Source organism: Abramis brama (genome assembly GCF_963993115.1).
Source record: "Abramis brama genome assembly, chromosome: 1".
Lineage (NCBI taxonomy): Eukaryota > Metazoa > Chordata > Actinopteri > Cypriniformes > Leuciscidae > Abramis > Abramis brama.
In genome coordinates, this window is record NC_139963.1 from 75,793,188 (window position 1) to 75,799,513 (window position 6,326).

The following is a 6,326-nucleotide window of genomic DNA, read 5'->3' on the forward strand; positions in this document are numbered from 1 at the left end:
GGAGGAACGACCTGCCGAACTCAACCTGAGCTGATGAAGCTTTAGCCATCTTCAAGAAACGGCTGAAAACACATATATTTCATCAACACTCGACCCATTAATACTCACACTTACTATTATATATTACGATACATTACGAGCTCATGAAGGGGAACAAACATCTCAGGAAAGGAGACTTATTAAACACAACTGCAGAGATTTTATTAAGATAATTATAGCAATCATTCAAAATGAAAAAAGATGCTAAAAACAGGAATGAACAGACAAGATCCAAGAATCCTCAAATCAGCTCCATCACACAGAACAGAGAGAGATTATACAGTCTGAGTCTGTCCATTACTGTATTAATATTATATTTAAAGCAGTTTACATATGAAGCACAAGAGAATGACTTTCAACACTGTAGGCAAATATATCCATAAAATCCATATAAATGAAAATAAATCTGGCTTTTTACAGTTTTTCTTGATTGCTTAAACACATTTCTTGAAACTATGCCTCATATTCTCAAAACTATAAACACAAATCCATAACGTCTCACCCAATTCCCCAAACATCCTATTTTCAGGTCAAAATGAAGCTCTACACTCAAAACCATTCACTCTTGCTGAAAAACCAAACTTTGCCCTCAGACAGGACACACAAGCCCTCAAAATCACACACACTACAACATAGTCTAACACACTGGTGCAATAAATTCAAAACAACATTTCCAAAACTGGTAAGTTATGTTGCTTGTGGTTCCCCCCCCTCACAAACCTTTTCACATGATGAACACAAAAGACGCAACCAGTGGATACATTGGCACATTTTTATTCATACACAAAAAACACACAAACAAAAAATTTTTTTTTTTTACTCTTTTTTTTTTACTCTCTCCTCTAATTTTTTTTTATATTTACTTACAGTAAGATGTGTGTGACCAACATATGACAGTAAAAGAGCACACATAAACCATATTCTAATATGGAATTCGAATTGTATTGGAATGGTAAAAAGTGTTGGTCGTGACAGGAGGGTCTCCACTCAAGGAGACAATATGATGGACACGTCTAAGCATTTTCAAAAGTCTTTGATGAGGTGTATTTTCTTGCAAGAAAAGGCCAGCAGTCGTACAGTCACACAGAGCGGCTGTATTTCAACCATATGTGGAACATACATACTTACTCGTAGCCCAGCCTCCCTCATAGTCATACCATTAATAAAGACATGGGCAACTAGAGTGGCTTGAACTTCATCTGAGACTGCTTGTCTTCTTGCCCTTGCCCTTCCTCCACCTCATTCTTATCCCTCTTCCTTCATGTCTTTCTGGCTCCATTGTTCCAAAACTCAATAAACTGATTTGGGCCCTTTTTTGATATCTATTGAAGGTTCTGATTGATATGTGTTAAATTTTGACTCTTAGTGTTTCCACCTGGGTAATTGTGTCTAACTGAGCTGAAGCTTTGCTGACTTGAGTGAACAATTTTGAATGCTAGTGCTTTATAAATGACAACATGGTCTAAGCAATGAGAAATGAAGGGATTTGTGTGTAGAGTTTTGCAGTGACGGTTCAACAAATCTGACTCATGTGTCAAAACAGGGAATAGTGTTTATAGTTTAGTGAAATGGGTGTGCTTTTTGATGAATGGCATTATGTTTTTGAAATTTTAGTTCAAAAGCCTGGTTATAGTGTTTAAGCAATCGAGAAAAACTGTATATGTAAAAAAAACAAACATTTCAATCTAAACTTGATTATGCCACTATAAGTGCCGCAGAGTTTTTTCTCTGTTTTCTGAGAAGAAGAAAATAAAACAATGAACAATCCTCTGTAAGTTTCTGCTATTGTAAATATTGCTGCAGATTGGCTCTAAACTCATCAGTATTTTATTCTAATATTGTCGGCATCTCTATTTCCTCTGGGTGCTTCGAGTCCTTCCTCCCTGCAAAATAAAAGCATTGACTGACCTCTCGTATGTGTTTTTATCATGATTGCAGATTGTTCCAGATCAGATGAGTGTGAATCATCAGATTGTGTGCGGCTCAAAACTCACCAGCTCTTCTTGCACAGATGATCTGAAGAAGAATCACAGTAGGAGCAGCAAACACTGCGATCCCAACAATACTCACAATCACTGCAGGAAACATGAGAGGAAGAAGAGAAACTGTACATGACTGAAGTCAAGGGTATTCAACTATCAACAGTTATTGATGAAGCATTTACAGACTGACTGATAGTTTAATGTTATAAAGCTGTCAGTATAAATGAACGTGTCGTACCTCTGTATAATGATCCAGCAGTCACACTGACTCCAGTTTCTGATGCTGTATCAGCTGGATCTGTGGATCACGTCTGTTAGTTCAGTTCAACACATAATGCCACATAAACACAACATCATCATCACATAATACTGGAGCTTCACATCACAGAAATGATGAATATGTGCACGAGTCTGTCATCTATTATCTTCTTACTTCACTCTCAAGCTGTCAGGAGGAGAATGGCAGTAGTTGAGAAGAGACTGTACTGTATTACTGTATTACTGTATAATTTATTTCTGGTTTATATGAGAGTGAAACACAGTTGAGCTTCTGCAAATAAACCTTCAGCTTGAATGAAGGACATAAGCCTTATAATTCCTAAAGCCGACCTCCTACATGGGTCATACTAGGCTTTAATACACTCGTCTGATTTATGCAATATATCATGTATGACCAGTGGCGGCTCCAGACATTTTTGATTGGGGGGTCCTGGTAATTTTAAGAGGGGGTCTCATGAAAACCAACAAAAAATCTAGTGGACACGGCTAATAACTGCATATTACTGCTACTAAACAACAAAAACTACACAGCATATCAACTACTTTGTGTCACGTAAATGACAGAAAACAAAGGGAGGACTCAAATGCAAAGGGAAAAAGATATTTATTACAAAAGAAACACTAAACACAAAACAAAACCCACGAGGGGGAAAACATAACTAAATACAAAACAACAACTTCAAAAACGAACATACCAAAAGGGGTCACGGGAGAACAGGAGACGTGTACAAGACAACGATCCGACACAGACTGCAAACACAAAGGAACTTATAAAAGGGACAAATCAGGCAGGTAATGAGGGAACAACAGGTGGGACAAATGAAACCAATAATGAGATAACAAGGAGGGTGGGGTCAAAACAGAGACAGGAACACAAACACCACATGTGCTACACAAGACAGGACAGGCATGTGACATTACCCCCTCCTTAAAGAGTGGCTACCAGACGCTCCACTAGGGACGGGAGGGACAGACCAGGGCGGGACGGGAGGGACAGACCAGAGTAGGGCAGGGGAAATGGACAGTTCGGGAGGCCAGGGCGGGCCACAGAGTTCGGGCGACCAGGGTGGAGACCTTCCCTCGGGCGGCCAGGGCGGAGACTTTCCCTCGGGCGGCCAGGGTGGAGACTTTCCCTCGGGCGGCCAGGGCGGAGACTTTCCCTCGGGCGGCCAGGGCGGAGACTTTCCCTCGGGCGGCCAGGGCGGAGACTTTCCCTCGGGCGGCCAGGGCGGAGACTTTCCCTCGGGCGGCCAGGGCGGAGACTTTCCCTCGGGCGGCCAGGGCGGAGACTTTCCCTCGGGCGGCCAGGGCGGAGACTTTCCCTCGGGCGGCCAGGGCGGAGACCTTCCCTCGGGCGGCCAGGGCGGAAACTTTCCCTCGGGCGGCCAGGGCGGAGACCTTCCCTCGGGCGGCCAGGGCGGAGACCTTCCCTCGGGCGGCCAGGGCGGAGACCTTCCCTCGGGCGGCCAGGGCGGAGACTCTCCCTCGGCGGCCAGGGCGGAGACTCTCCCTCGGGCGGCCAGGGCGGAGACTCGAATATGAAGTCAGAATTGTGAGATATAAAGTCGCAATTCTGAGAAATAAAGTCGCAATTAGGAGATATAAAGTTGCAATTGCGTGTTATAAAGTCAGAATTATGAGATATAAACTATTCTGAGGTAAAAAAAAAAGTCTGTCTTTTTTTCCCTTAGAATTGGACTTTATATCTCACAATTGTGAGTTTATATCTCACAATTCTGAGAAAAGATGTCAGAATTCTGACAAAAAAATCTGAATATTGACTTTATAAGACGCAATTGCGACTTGATTTCACGCAATTCTGACTTTATATCTCACAATTCTGACTTTATAACACGCAATTGCGACTTTATTTCATGCAATTCTGACTTTATATCTCGCAATTCTGAGAAATAAAGACAGCTTTGCGAGATGTAAATTCGCAATTGTGAGATAAAAAGTTGCAATTATCTTTTAAAATGTTTTATTCTGTGGCGGAAACAAGCTTCCATAATTCTCACTCTCACCACCTTTTGACTGCCCTACTTCTGTCCAGTTTCCCCCTGGCATCTTCTCTGCTCCTCTTTTGTCCAACAAAGCGATCCATTTTTAGCTTCAAGCTATAGCTGTAGCAGCTCTTGCGAGCTCGCGGCAGCGCCTTGAAAGCAATGACGCAAGGCACAGCGACGTTCATGGGGCGTCGCAGTGATTCTTATGTTTATATTTTTTTATATGTCGAATAAATTATTAATTATTATTGTTCTGCGTAGTTTGAAGAGAAACATTTTTAAATCTTTATCCAGGATATATATATTTTTTAATCAGGAAGGGGGTGGGGGGTCAAATGGGGGGGCAAGGTGTTTTTTGGGAGGGTCTTGAGACCCGCCAAGACCCCCCCTGGCGCCGCCGGTGTGTATGACCCATGTAGGAGGCCAATATTGGGAATTATAAGGATTGTTATGCAGTTTATGACCACTAATATTTTACAACTCCAAAACGTACAGTAGAAAGAGTAGAGCCAATCTGTGGAAGTTTTCACAAATCTGTCAGAAAAGAGTGTTTTCTCACCTGAATACTTGACAGTGTATCTGACTGAGGTCTCGAGTTGATTTCTGTGAGTAAGCTGACATCTCCACTCTCTGTTGTCATCTTCATTCAGGAGTGTTGTAGTCAGAGTGATGATACAGTGATATTGATCTGATGATGATAATATCTGATATCTGGAGTCTGTCTTCAGATCAACACCAGTCTGATTCACCCACAACAGCTCAACTCCCTCAGAACTGACCCAAGCATCACAAGAGAGTCTAGCATATGAATACAACTGACAGGAGAGAGTCACAGAGCGGCCTGGACTGATCTTAGTCTGTTAGGATGAAGATGATGATGATGAAGATGATGATGATGGAGACACTGAAACTGAACACAAGACACAAATCACAGACTCTTCAATCATCATCTGAGTCTAAAGGGAGAATCTGCCCTTTTTAAATTGACCACATAATCATAAACTTACCATGAAGAACATGCAGAAAAACATGTGCATCAGTTCCTTGTTGTCTGCCATCAACATATTGTCTGCAGATGTATAATCCATAATCTTCTCCTGTGACGTTCTTGATGTTCAGAGAGCAGTCAGACTCCAGACTCAGTCTCTCATGTCTCTCTGTGTCTTTATTCTTTATCCCTCCAGTAATCAGTTTAACTGTTGAATGTCTGTTATCGTAGATCCATGTAGTTGATTTGCAGTCAGAAAGAGTTTTATTACAGGACAGAGAGACATTTTCACCAGAACTGATGAACACATCATCCACTCCACTGGTTCCTGAAACACAGTATATCTCAGTGATCATTATGATATATATTAATAAATGAAACATAAAACACACCAGCATAAAAAGCAGAAGTTTTAAATCATAGTATTTTTCCTGACTTAAAGCAAACAACACACTCTCCAGAATAAACTATTAGTCTTTATCAGAGAGCTGTTCAAATCACTGACACAGTCTTAATATGAAGATAATTCTTCATCATCAGATGTTTGAGTGACACTATGTCCAGTATCAGGAATAATACAGTATGATCTGTGTGTATCAATACACAACTCTGAGATCACAACGTGAATGTGTGCAAGAATAAACTGAGCATGTTCAAATGAACTCTTTCCAGACTAATTCCACTAAATGTCTTTAGAGAAAATACAGATTTCTTTACCTGTGAGAAGTGAAGAGAGAATGATCAGTCCCAGCAGACACAGATCACACTTATCAGCCATTTTCTGTTTCTGTCAGTCTTCTTCTGCATTATATATAGTTACAGCTCCTCCTTTAAACATCATCAGCTCCTCCTGTGGTTATTAACTTCCTCTCATCTGACCAACCAACCATGTGTAGAAAAAAATCCTCAAAATGTGTGTTAGATGGTTTAAAACATACTTTGTCTCCATCATTTTGTTTATACAGGACATCATTCAAACTGCAAAGTGTTTAAGTTACTGTTAATTAAAATTTTAAGGAAAACAAATATATT

General features: G+C 40.9%; 1 long non-coding RNA gene across 1 annotated transcript; it reads right to left on the reverse strand.

Annotated features, from left to right (window-relative positions):
* Positions 1–5,013: 5,013 nt before the first annotated feature.
* LOC311067837 lies at positions 5,014–6,069 on the reverse strand. The gene is made up of 3 exons (XR_014603292.1): positions 6,012–6,069; positions 5,314–5,622; positions 5,014–5,216 (listed from the first exon to the last, which is right to left on the reverse strand). It is a non-coding gene; the product is annotated as an uncharacterized lncRNA (long non-coding RNA).
* Positions 6,070–6,326: the final 257 nt, after the last annotated feature.